This window comes from Pteropus alecto, unplaced genomic scaffold (assembly GCF_000325575.1).
Source record: "Pteropus alecto unplaced genomic scaffold, ASM32557v1 scaffold131, whole genome shotgun sequence".
NCBI lineage: Eukaryota > Metazoa > Chordata > Mammalia > Chiroptera > Pteropodidae > Pteropus > Pteropus alecto.
Window position 1 is genome coordinate 2372701 of NW_006434709.1, and position 14267 is coordinate 2386967.

At 39.4% G+C, this 14267-nt stretch overlaps 1 non-coding gene across 1 annotated transcript; it reads left to right on the forward strand.

Annotated features, from left to right (window-relative positions):
• Positions 1–12555: 12555 nt before the first annotated feature.
• Positions 12556–12674, forward strand: LOC112477944. The gene has a single exon (XR_003045688.1). It is a non-coding gene; the product is annotated as a 5S ribosomal RNA (ribosomal RNA).
• Positions 12675–14267: the final 1593 nt, after the last annotated feature.

Genomic DNA, 14267 nt, shown 5'->3' on the forward strand with positions numbered 1-14267 from the left:
CTGGCAGACGATGACTCTCTGTCTGTGGATTGCCAGTGGTGGGTTATTCATCCACTAAAAAGCTTGAAAAGATCCTCTCAATAGATGCTTTGAAGCTGAAGAGAATTGAGGGAGCTCTTTTGAGAGGACAGAGAGGAGACTCAGGCACTGACTCTCTCTTAGGCAGGGCAGCAAAGTGATAACAGTCAAAGACATGGGTCCTGCAATTGGCCCATTTTCTCTGACGCATTTGGGCCACATAGAAAAAAGACTTTTTTCATTTGAGTGGACAAAATCCAGAGTGCATGGCTTGGTAAGAAGAATATAGGCTGTATTTCAGCCTTCCTCCCTACCTCTGCCATGAGCTCTTGTGCAGTGGAGTATCTGCACAACTGGATAAAGCAACAGTACCTTCTCCTGGCACCTCAAATGCCCCCAGCAAACACCAATTCCTAAAAGCTGAGGCACAAGATGGACACATCCCACCCTGATATATATTCTTAAGGAACTCATGAATTTCAGTTTCTTTTCAACAGGCACTATCAATTTTGGTTTCTATTCAAGTCTAGGTGTTGAAGGCCTCATTTCAGATGAAATGGAGAAAAGGTTGGGAACTTCTAATGTAGTGTCTTTAGGAAAATAGCATCATACTGCTCTGTTATGAAAGACTGCAGTGTGGAATTGGACAAATCCAAAAGTTACAGATAAAAGGTTTAGAAAATTTTACACTTTAAAATCCATGCACAGATGAAAGATACACTGTAGAACTAAGACAGCGAAGATGTTTATTCGTTTAGCAAACATTTCTTAAGCACCCTGGTTTGAGACACTGGATTAGGAATAGCATACAGTGGTGACAAGAAGAGTCCCTCTGCCTGGCATACACACACACACACACACACACACATTCCTGACTGTGCCCTAGAAAACTCCTACTCTCCTCTCCCAAGTTCACAGTTTGAGAAGCATGTCTTTCGTGAAGACTTTCCCTGCTTCTCTTTACATTTAGAAGTTTATTCATAGCGCTGTATGAGTGCTTCTCTTTAGCACTTATCATATTTTGTTATAATTACTTCCTTTTTATTTGTTTTTTATCTTTATTTTATTAGCTCCCCTCCCCAAATCAGCTTTTGATTTTTTGACTTTATTATTTCTTTGTTTCCTATTTCATTAATTTTTGTTTGTATCTTTATTATTTCTTATACTTTCTTTAGGTTTAGTCTGTTGTTCTTTTTTCTGGTGTCTTTAGTTGAACTAATCCATTTATTTATTTATTTGTGTGTTTGTTTGTTTATCTTTACTGTGGTAGAACATATATAACATAGAACTTGCCATTTTAACCATTTTGAAGTATACCATTCCGTGGCATTAGTAAAATATACAGTGTTGTGCAATCATCACCACTATTTCCAAAAATTTTCACCACCTTAAACAGAAACTCTGTACCCATTAACAGTAACTCCCCAGCCCCACTCCCACCTCCAGCCCCTGGTAACCTCTAACTGACTGTCTCTATGAATTTGCCTATTCTAGATGTTTCATATGAGTAGAATCATACAATATTTGTTCTTTTGTGTCGCTTTATTTCACTTAGCACTATGTTTTCAAGGTTCCATGATCAGAGCTCCATTCCTTTTCATAGCAGAATAATATTCCATTGTACGTATATACCACATTTTGATTATCCATTCATCTGTTGACAGGCACTTGGGTGGTTTCCACCTTTTGGCTATTGTAAATAATGCTGCTATGAACATTGGCATATAAGTATGTCTTCAAGTCTCTGTTTTTAATTTTTGGGGCTATATACTTATGGTTGTTTCTTTACATAACCGGTACTTCCAGCAGACTGTAGACCCTTAGAGCTGGTCTCGTTTTATATCCCCAAGCCTAGCGCAGGCCAAACACAGCAGGGTTTGAGTTTGGTAAATAAATGATTAATAATAATTCTTTATGTTTATAAATCACTTTACAGTTTATAAAGCTTTTATCATATATTTTTTATTTGGTTTCACAATGACCCTATGAGGCATGTAGGAGAATCTGGTATTATTATTTCCATGTTACAGAGGAGGACAGGAACAGTAAAGGAATCAGTGTCAAAGTCACTTAGGACTCAAATTCAGATCTTTTGCCTTCTAGTTCAATTCTATTTTCATCTTATCTTGTTTTGTCTATTATTTCTGATAAATAATTGGTGAAAAGTCTCCATTCTTACTGAAAATTTATTATAAGAATGTAATAAGGATTTTTTCCTGTAAAAGAGCTGAGGGAGGCTTAGCAGTCTTGATTTGTTTTCATTGCCTAGTAAAATAGTTCCTGTACTTGGAATTTAAACAATCCAGACTGATCTTTAACATCACAGATTTGATCGTGTAACTGCTCTGTGTAAAACCTTCCAATGGCTTTGCGCTGATTCCAGGGTTAAAAACAAAATTCGTAACAGGTCTACCTGCCCTGCAGGGTCTAGTTCTTGAGTTCCAAACTCCAATCGCAATAGAGACTAGGCTATTAAATGAATGAGCTGGCTGGATGTGAGAAGAAAAACAGCAACTGGCATTTGGCTGAGGTTGGTGGGAATTGATGGAGAGTGATGGGGACTGCGACGGCCTGGGGAGTGTGTGCTGTGTCTAAAGTGGGCAGCTGGAACTTGGTTTATTGCCATGGGGGCACACAAACCCAGTGTGGCCAGCTCTTCCAACTTTTTTAGATAACAGAAATGTGGATGATTTTGTGGGTTATATATATACATATATATTTAATATTGGCAATTAAATAAAAAATTTAAATAGACTATTATTTTTAGTGCAGTTTTAGGGTCACAGCAAAATTAAGCAGAAGATACACAGATTTCTTATAATTTTTCTGCCTCTGCTCATGCATAACCTCCCCCATTATCAACATTGTGCACTAGCATGGTATATTTGTTCCAACTGATAAACCTACTTTCTCAGAAATGTTCTCTAGTTTCCTTGGTTATTGAAGAGGGGGCTCATTATTAACCAGAATGAAAATCAGAGTACAAATAGTAGCACTAACAATCCATTTATTCATGCAACTGCATTGATATTTATTGGTCACTTATTGTGTGCCTGGCACACAGGGACTATAATGACAATTAAGGAACTTATTGCCAGTTGGTAAAGACTGGAAAACTAGAAAACTGTGTGAAAAGGAGGGAAAGATAGCTAGCTCAGACTTGGGATATCAGTGAAGCTTTACGAAAGAGAAGATGCCTAACCTGAGTCCTGAAGGACGAGCTGAAGCAGCTCAGTTGTGTGTATGTGTGCGCGTGTGCGTGTGCGTGTGTGTGTGCGTGTGTGTGTGTGTGTGTGTGTGTGTGTGTGTGTGTGTGTATGTGTGTTGGATAGGGTTGGTGAGAGAGGTGAGAATTCCAGGCAAGGGGAGCAGCAGATCTAAAGCTTTCGAGTTAAAAGGAAGCGGCAGATTCTGGAAAGTCAAGTAATTCAAGTCTGAACTTGAATGATCCTATGACCTCTTCCAGTGATCTCAAGTTCTGACTTAGCATCTCAAATACTGGCTTAACATAGCTGAAATAACATCTAATTGAGAGTGTTAAATACAATTTAGTTTCTAGCTAGTGAATTGTATCACCCAAGAATCTCTTAAGAGATTAAGAGATCATAGGAAAGAGAAGAAAGAAAGGTAAAATGACAAATATCCAGGAGTTGGGGGTGGCATTTATATTGCCATTGATCTTCCAATAGAAACTTTGGGAACTAACCATCGGGAAAGACTTTTGCTTGTCAGTCAATCCTTTAGTCATCAAATGTGTAGTTCTTGCTTTTGTTATATAGATGGCAAGTCAGGTTCTCCTGGGATCATGCAGCAGGAGCTTGACATTTGGGGAATGTGATCAATGAGCTCTGTGTTCCCACAGAGGGGCCCCACAGTGAGAGAGGACTCCAGAAGCCAAATAACCAAGGGACTTTCCAAACCAAACATCTGCAATGAAATGCAGAACCTGGTGAGCTCTGCCAGACCAAGCTAGACACACAGCACACGCAGTTCCCATGAGAACATGTCCCCAGCCATATTTTCCACAATTAAAACAACTACTTTTCATTTCAACTTTCTTCCTTGAAGACTGCTATTACAAAATCCTAGAGGGAAGGGATAGCATAGATTGTGTAAGCTTCTCAGCATGCCTGTCACTCGATAGAAAGCCAAGCCTCAAGGATGTGGACACTGTAGTGTAATCTAGTCAGATTCAGAGTTTAGGCATCACCGGAGATGAGTAGGTTGGATTAGGTACCAGTCCAAAGCATCACAAGGGCCCAGGGCACCTGATGCTGATGCAAAGCTTTAGTGTGTATGGGGGGAAGCGGAGGTAGGGGGTGGGGCATAAGGAACAAGAAAAGAGCATGGATGAGGAGGTAACTAAAGGCACCTAGCCTACTTCACAAGTTTTTCTAAGATTGACCAATACCTCAGAGTCATTATCAAATCCATTATATTTGTCCCTCCCCATCTTTTCTCTTAAGATCCTGTAGAAAAAATATTCATTGCAGTAGGTTCCTCACATCAATAAATAGTTTATAGGTCTATGATCCATTTTGAGTTAGTTTTTGAGTAGGGTATGAGATAAGGCTCTGAATTCTTTTTTCTTCTTCTGTATACAGGTATCCAATTGCTATGGCACTATTTGTTGAAAAGGCTATCTTTTCTGCATTGAATTGCCTTAGTACATTTATCAGAACTCAACCGACTATAAATGAAGGGTTCGTTCCCGCACTTTCTATTCTGTTCCATTGATCCATATGTTTATCCCTATGCCAATATCACACAGTCATGATTATTGTGGATTTAGAATAAGGCTTAAAATCAGGTAGTATAAGTCTTCCAACACTGTTTTTTTCAAAATTGTTTTGGCTGGATGTACTATGTATAAGGGAATTGTACACTTTAAAATGCTTAATTGTTAATTTTATGTTATGTGAATTTTACCTCAATACAAAAAAAAAATTAGGGAGACATTTTGGAAATGTAACCAGTGAAGAGGCAGAATTGAAATGCCTAGGAATTTTGGTTTGCTGAAATGCCTACTCTTGTGTAGAACTAGGCTGCATACTTTAGCATACAATTGTGTGTTGCCTAAACCATGAGGTAAATTGTTAAGTTGTTTGGTGTTTCCAAACACAGATCAGACTTCTACCTCTTCTCTAAAAAGTCGCATAATTCATAAAATTCATTATCTTGAAAAAGAAAAAGACTGCAGCTTCCATCTTGGATGCTCCTTTTCTCTCTTGGATCACTTACTCTGCGGGGAGGCCAGGTGCTATGAGGTGAGGCAGCATCTGGTAAGGAACTGAAGGAGGCCTCGCCCAACAGCCAGCAAGGAACTAAGGCCTGCCAGCTGCCACTTGAGTAAGCTTGAACTCACATCTCTCCTACCTGGGTCTTCAGATGCTACTGCGACCTTGGCCAATAGCTTCGATGCAGGACAGGGCAAATTTTCCCGAGTGGTAGGGAGACCAGGACCTGTACTGAGAGAAGAAAAGGGTCTTTTGGTGGCAAGTGTAGAAAGAATTCAACACACACACCAAAGTTAGAGTCAAAAGGAAAGTTTATTGGAAAAGGGATAACTCAGAGTGTGGTGTCCTCTAAGAGGCAGAGAGTGGGAGTGAGAGGGAGAGGGACAGTGAGATGGACCCTGAGTGTTCGGGGAATTCAGTTTATATATCATTCTTTAGTTCCTGTGAGTTATTGTTTAAAAGACTTTGTTAACCCATTTCCTTTGATGTAAACATACAGTGAGGAAGGGGAAGAGTATGTAGCATGAAAAGGTAAGAATATGCAGAGTGAAAGGCCTGCTGGTGGTTCCCAACATTTAATCCATAGGTTCCCCATGGTTTTAGCCACAGGAATGACTCTGTTGGTGCCAGGTTCCCCTTCCCAGGTGTGGGGAATGGGTTGTTAGCAATCCCAGTAGAGATCTTCCTTTGTTCTACAGGTGTCCTCTTGGCCTGGCTACAGGGCTGACCACATATTGCAGACTCTGAATGTAGCTTGATTTAAACACTTTTAATTCTCTTGCTTCCTCCAATGGCTTGACTATAAGCACATGAGAGATCTTGAGCCAGAGGCTCCCAGCTAAGCAACTCTTGGATTCCTGATATGCAGAAACTTTGAGACAGTAAATGTCTGTTGTTTTAAGCTACTACATTTTAGAGTAATTTATTACACAGCAATAGATAACTAATATAACTGTAGGTTCCCACTGTTCTTATCTGAATGTCTATCAATTTTTCAGGAATGAACATTTCTCAATTTGTTTTCTGCCTGTGGTCAATCTCCAGAACCCTGACACTTTATTTTCTATTTTATTTTTTAACAATTTTATCCAGTTTTACACTTGTCTTTTTTTTTTCCAAGAAGATTCACCAACCTCTTCATCTAGTCATAGCCGGAAGTCCCTGAAGCTGTCTGATTTTTATCTTCCTGTGTAAAATAATCTCACGCCAATCTTTTTTAGTTTGCATAAAGACTTTTTTGAGAGGGATAGGTTTCCAAAGTAATATCATCATTCCCTCATTGTCTCAAACAGCCCCCTAGATGGCAATTTGAACTTTTCCCATCATTTGAGAAAACCAGCCCTTTTCTATAAAAAGAAAATATGCTACTCGTAAAACCCCTACCTGGGCAACCTAAAAATACAGAATTTACCTTAATCACTTCATGAAGTTTGTGCTATCATATTAAGGCCCCTAAAAAAGGAACCAAATCGTAATGTACACTTTTGAATTCTATGTAAGACTTCCATTTAAAGAGTGCTCTGGGGAGAAACATTGGTTGGCTCGAGTGGTAGGCTTGGAATAGGTGAGATAAAGCAACATGAGCTTAGGGTCCTTGAAGAAAAACTAAGTTTTTAGTCAGACACATGGAGTTAAAGAGGAAACAGCAATAATAGAAAGATACAGCAACTGGTGATTCCAGAAAAATAAGACCAGACATCAGGCATTTCTGGTTCAACTCAAAGATCCCTTGACTCACAAAATATTTTTGGTTGATGCCCTGTAAATGGAGGTCTTTGTTGTCCTTATTTATGATGCAGAGATAATGATCAAATGCCACCCCAGCCAATAGCTAAACCAAGAACTTGGGGTTTTTTTTCACCCTGATCTCTCACCTAGATTCCTGTGGCAGTCTTCTGTTGAATGGCCTCCTGTTGTGTCCTCTCTCAAATTCACCTCCTCAGTGACCTTCTGAAACACAAGTTTGATAACGTCACACAACTGCTTTAAACTCTTGGGTGGCCCCATTGACCTCATATAAAGACCTAATGTCTTAGCAAGGCACTAAGGCTCTCATCCATCTCTCCAGCCCCTCCGCATGTCTCAGCTCTAGCCATACTGAGCTGCCTACAGTTCCTCAAGTGTAGTGGCTGTTACAGACCTTGGCCTCTGTCTCTTTCTTCTTTCTGGGGAATCCCCTCTTTCCTAGGTCATCTCATCAATGAAGATTTTTTTGACCAGTATTGTACTTCTCAGGACTCTTCATTTTAAGGGACAGAAACCCAACACAAACTAGCTTTAATTAAAAGGGGATGTATTAATTCATATAAGCAATAAAACTGGATGGCGTAGGCCTCAGGAATGGCTGAATCCAAACACTCAAATGATGCCATTAGCATTTTCTCTCTCTCTTTCTCTTTACACATATGCACACATACACATTTTGGTTTCTTCTTATGAGCTGATCTTATTCTCTCTTGCTGGGGTAGAATGTGGTCATAGGGAGTTCTTGGCTTACATACAGTTTGGTCACCCCAGGGGAGAGTGAAGGCTTCTTTCTTCTGGTTTCAGCTTATAAAAATTATGGGAAAGTCTAAGATTACCTTGGCTGTAGGCATGTGCCCAGTCATTGACCTATGGCTGGAAGAATAAAGTTATGATTGGCCAGGACTTAGACCATCCATCTTGACCTGGGAAGGGAGAATGGTTACTTCCTTTGCTGTGGAGCTGTTCAATAAAAAAGAGGGTGCCATTACAGGAAAAGAGAGCAGAATCCCAGTGTCTGCAACAACCTTCTTCTCACCTTCCCACTCTGTTGACGTTCTCATTGCCCTCCGTACAGAGGCAGAGGAACCCATGGGGGAGAGATTTTTGAGTCAGATAGACATAGATTCAATTATTGGCTTTATAATAACTATATGTGACCTTGAGAAAGTTTTAGGCCTCTCTGTGCCTTTACTCTCTCATCCGTAACAAAGTTTTAGGATTGTTGTGAGGATTAAAGGCAACATAAGCAAAGTATCTGTCACACAGTAGGTACCATTATTAATAAAACAGATAACACTTAATAGTCTATATTTGCCTCTCTCCTCCTAGTCCATGAATTACTTGAGGCAGGGCCTTGTTTTAGGTATAATAAAACTCAGTTATAATAACTGGGCTCAGATATATCATAGACCAATATATCAATTTGCTAGGGCTGCCATAAAAATTACCACAGACTGGATGGCTTAAACAACAGAAATTTATTTCATTACAGTTCTTAAGTCTAGAAGTCTTGAGATCAAGATGTCAGAAGAGTCATTTTCTTTATAGGCCCCTACTCTTTAGCTTGAAGGGGCTCCTCCTTGTGTCTTTACATGACCTTCCCTCTAGGTGTGTCTGTGTCCTAATTTCTTCTTATGAGGACAGTGGTCTTAATGAATTAGAGCCCACCCTAATGACCTCATTTTAACTTAATTACCACTTTAATGGTCCTAACTCCAAATACGGTCACATTCCGAGATACTGGAGGTGAGGGGATGAGGGGACACAATTCAGCCCAGTACAATTAATTTCTGTCCACTAAAATAATGCATTACTGAAAAGGTATGCATGATAATGCAAATTTTGAGGATAAGGGAAACATTTAGTTCTATCTCCCTCAATCCTGGCTTTATAATAACGGTCCATTGCATTTATATAGTCTTCCCTTTTTTGCTCTCAAAAGCATCTTCACGTCTATTAGTTGACTCCACTGTGTCACCCAGAGAGGCCCTGAATTAGGTTTCATGAACAGAATTGACCAGAAAGCCAGATGATACAAGGTTAACCAGAAATAATCAGTAGGGAGCACTGAGACCAAGCCCTGAGAAATCCAAGGAGAAAACTGGCTTTGAATCTATACCTGGAACAGGCACTGCATCTTATCAACTGACTAAAGCACCTCTAGACATAGGTGTCTGGCTATTGGTTGGGCCCAGGCTGAATCATGGCTGCCTCCTAGGGCTTCTCACCACAAACTAGGGCCCCGCCCAGGGATAGGTCCAATGTAAGCACTTTCCCATGTATAAGAGCTGAGTGAACAACACGGGAAGGTCAATAGGAGTCCAGCCAGCCTTTCAACCCTGCCTGGGAGTGGCAGTGGGCCTAGTGGCGGATACACTGTGGACAACAAGCTGGACTGAATTGGGTTCTCACCCTGATGCTGGCCCTGGAGAAGGCTCGAATGTTATGAGACATCTTAGTCACATTCCCTCGCTGAAGCCCTGGTGTCCAATCTTCACCCTGCTTTGATTGTCAGGAGTAGGTGCTTGTATTCTATCTATTCATTTATATCTGAAGTCCTGTGGTGGATGCCTTTGGTCCTCACAGTATCCTTCCTTCTTTATAGAAACTGTAGAATCCCTTCCTTCGGCAAAAGCCAATTTCCCATTCCATGGGTTTTGGATGGGGCTGCCAGTCATGACGCTCCCACTTATCCACCCTGACTCCCAGCCCAGGGCCCAACCTCAGCAGATGGGAAAAAGACAGGGCTTGCAGAAGGGTGATCTGGAAGGAGAGGAGCCTCTAGAGAGAGGTCAGAAATGTGCTCAGAATCTAGGCTCAAACACCTTCAAAAACTTGGAGAGATGTCACCCACCAGGCACTACTGTCACTGGGAACTCATTTGGACAGAGAGGCAGACTTAAGGCTGTCAATGCCACATCCTTTGGTGGCAGACTGAGCAACAGAAAGTAAATTTCTTTGAAGCTGGATTTTGTTCATTCTCTGTTAGAATTTTCGTTTCTCTCATTCAAGGTAGGGAGGCAGGCTTTTGTGCTCCTTCACTAGGTGAAGTCCATGCTGCAGGCTAGAAAGCAAAAGCTGATGAAACACATTTCTTTTCTTTCTTTTCTTATTTTGGTGTGTGTGTGAAAGGCTAAACTCCTTGAAGAGTTATGTGCCCCATGAGGAGAGGGGAGACAGGTGATGCCTTTAGGGAAGAAATAGGGAGCAAAGGAGGGATAGAGGAGCAACCACCAAGAAGATCCAGAGGTCTGGAGTCTGTGTATATCAGGGAGCTGAGTTACATGGTTGTTGATGTGTTCGAGTCAGCACATAATAGCTTGCAGGAGCTGAATGTTAAATTTTTAGGAACTTTTCAAACTGGATAACCTTACTTTGGTAGCTTGAAATCAGCCATGGCAGGGTGTTTACATGTGGGAATGGGCACATGCTACAAGTCAGGGCTCCTCCCCGGCCCCAAAGCCAAATGCTAAACATTTAGTAATGCATCACTGCACATAATGACTTTTCTCCCAATCTTATCTTTTAAGTAAATGGCTTCTTTCTTGGGGAGAATGAGTGGCATGGGTGAGAGAGAACACTAACAGTCTTTCCCCCTTAAAAGCAGACTGGAAGGTTCTTCATGGAAATATACAGAAATAGAAGGAGTCCTCCTACCCTCCTTCCTTCTTTTTCTTTTTTATCTCTTGTAGACACATCTAAAAACAAAATGCCAAAATGGAGAGCCTGCCCCTAACATCTGTCCTTGGCTCTTTCATTGCGAGGGACTGGATAGACCCCATGGCTCTTCTGAATTGTAATTTCCTCATTCATAGGATAGAATTAAAAATATAGCATCCTTTGGTGGATACAAATGAAAAGGCCCGGCACCACGGCACATTCGTTACCGAAGGGTTCTGGAGTTTCCCTGTTTGATACAATTAGGATGAAGACTGGTGTGGATGCCTGCTCCAGGCTGAGAGGAAAATGCCACCATTAACTCAATTATTCACAACAAATACAAAGGAAAAGTCTTTGGCTCAGGCTCTAATGGAGCTATTAAAGCTATTTTCCTATTTAGCTGTTTAAATTCAGGACGAACAACCTAGTGCTTTTCTGCTGCTTCTTGCCTTACAATGTAGAGGACCAAGAATGAACCCTTCCTGCAAATACACTTTATTTTAGAGCAGGTGCCAAACTTCTTCACCTTCTTGTTTTCTTGGTTTACTTTTTTCTCTATTGTTCTCATTTGGTCAGTGTGTGTGTGTGTGTGTGTGTGTGTGTGTGTGTGTGTGTGTGTGTGTATAGGAAAGCATGTGTGTGGTCTGTTTAGAGGAAGACTTTGGAAGCAGTGTGTAAGACACACTCTGCCCCATCAGGAAAAAGACAGACCAAGAAAAAAAAGTTGGGAAAAATGAAAATAAATTGAGACAAAAATAGACAACACAAAAAATAGCCTATATATATTTCCCTTTTCTTATTTTCATGCTTTCTTTCTTTTTTCCTTTTTTACTGCACTACAGTTATTTTTCCTTCTCATTCTCTCTTTTCTCTCTCTGTGCCCTCATTATCTTGACCTCATTAACACTTCCAAAAACAGAAGTCACTCTCTTGACACCATCTCCCTCACCCCTAAAGTCCTACTTCTCTTGTCGAATTCCCCTTCCTTCTCAGGTTCTACTTCAGGTCAGCTGCTCAAGTACAAAACAAACAAAACAAAACAAAATAAAAAACAACTCAGAATCATTCCTTATTTTTAAAATGTGCTTTATTGAGATATAATTTACATACAACAAAAATTCACCCATTTTAAGTGTTTGGTTTAATGCATTTTAACAAATATATGCAGTCATGTAACCACCACCACAATCAGGACATAGAACATTTCTATTACCCCAAGCAGTTTTATTTCTGTCACTCTAGTTTTGACTTTTCTAAAATGTCATATGATGAAATTATATGGTAGGTAGTCTTTTGCATTTGGCTTCTTTTCTTAGCATATTGCTTCTGAGATTGATCTATGTTGTTGCATGTATTAGAAACTCATTCATTTTTATTCCTGGGAAATAGTGCATTGTATAAACACATGACAATTATTTGTTTATCCATTCACCAGTTGATGGACATTTGCATTCTTTTCAGTTTTGGGTTATTATGAATTAAGTTCTATGAATATTCACATAGAGGTCTTTGTGTAGACATATATTTTCCCTTCTCTTGGGAGTAGAATTTCATTTCATTTCTAGGAAGAACATTGCTAGGTTATATGGTAAATGTAGCTTAACTTTGTAAAACACTGATAAACTGTTTTCCAAAGGGGCTGCATTATTTTCATTCCCATTAGCAGTGTATGAAAATTCCAGTTGCTCCTTATCATTGTCTACACTTCCTTACTGTCAGTTAAAAAATTTTAGCTGTTCAAATGGAAGTCTAGTACTACCTTATGGTTCTTTTAATTTGTGTTTCCTAAATCATTGATGTTGTTGAGTATATTTTTATGTGCTTATTTGCCTTAAGTATATCTTCTTTGGTGAATTGCCCATATTCTTTGCCTATTTAAAAATTGGGTTCTTTGGTCTACAGCCATGCCACCCTGAAAGTGCCCGATCTCATCTGATCTCAGAAGCTAAGCAGGGTCAGTCCTGGTTAGTACTTGGATGGGAGACCACCTGGGAAGACCAGGTGCTGTAGGCATTAAAAAAAAAAAATGAGGTTGTTTGTTTTTTATTATTAATTTGTAAAAGTTCTTTAAATATTCTGGATATGAGATCATATCTCACCTATAGAAATAACCTGAAATACAAAGAGACATGCGTAAGGTTTTTCACACCAATGCTAGTTGTAACTGTGATGTAATTGGAAACAAGTTACAGTCTATTAAGGGAAACTTTATGATTCGAAGGAATGTTTTTACAGTCATTTAATGATATTAAAATGTAAAGAAACCTGCTTTTGATATACAATAGTCCTTCCTTATCTGCAGTTTTGCTTTCCATGGTTTCAGTTACCCATGATCAACTGGAGTCCAAAAACATTAAATGTAAAATTCCAGAAATAAACAATTCATAAATTTAAAATTGCTTACTGTCTGAGTAGCATGATAAAATCTTTTGTCCTGCTCCATCTCACCCAGGACATGAATCATGCCTTTGTCCAGTGCGTCCATGCTGTACATGCTCTTCATTCGTTGATCACTGAGTAAGCATCTTGGTTATCAGATTAACTTTTGAGGTCGGTCAGAGAAGAAGGGTAAGTACAGTATGATAAGTTCTTATTCAAATCTGACAGATCTTAACAATAAGACATTTTGAAACAGAGACCACATTCACATAACTTATATTACAGTATATTATTATAATTGTCCTATTTTATTACTAGTTATTATTGTTAACCTCTTACTGTGCCTAATTTGTAAATTAAACTTTATCATAGGTATGTATGTGCAGGATAAAACATAGTCTATGTATAGGGTTTGGTACTATCAGTGGTTTCAGGCATCCACTGGAGGTCTTGGAACATATCCACCACAGATAAGGGGCGACTACTATAATTTTAAGCAGAAATAAAATTATATATAATATCAGCTGTGATTTTTAAAAATCCTGGAACTATATGCTAAAATAATAAGAGCGATAGCATCTAAGTAGTAAGATTATAGCTGGTGTTTAAATTCTCTATATTTTTTCAAGATTTGCTCAGGAAGCATGCCTTAGTTAAAAAGAAAAAGACATCTCACAAAGAAGTAAATGGTTAAAGTGGTTGGTGCTTCTTTTACAAGCTCACCTGAACTGCAGCATGATTTGTGATACCATTAATAACCAACTAACATAGTTAATTGCATAATTGACCACCCAAAGGTTTGAATTATAATTCCAGCCCTGACCTTGAACTCCAGGCGGTTTTTCTTTCCTGTTCGAAATGGGAGTCAGAACTGCGAAGTACCTAGCAAAATTGCCATGTTGATTTCTGGGGAACTGCCTTCCAGGTACATACTCCAAAATATGCAAAATCTCCTGAGCTTATTTATTATGTTCAATCACTTGGGAAGATGATCTTGAGAACTTAGGTAAGTTAGGACAAAACCAAAGAGAACAAAGGCTTGGAGAGCTGGAGAGCAGTGTGGGCAGATAAAGGGAAAAGCCTTGGGTTGAAGAAAATACTAGCACTAAGAAGAAGAAAGACATGAATAATAATGAAATAAAACCATTTGGAATCTAAAAAAAAAAAAAGAAGAAGAAGAAAAACAAGAGTGGAAAGAGGAAATGGAGGAAGAAACAGGTCTCTGGA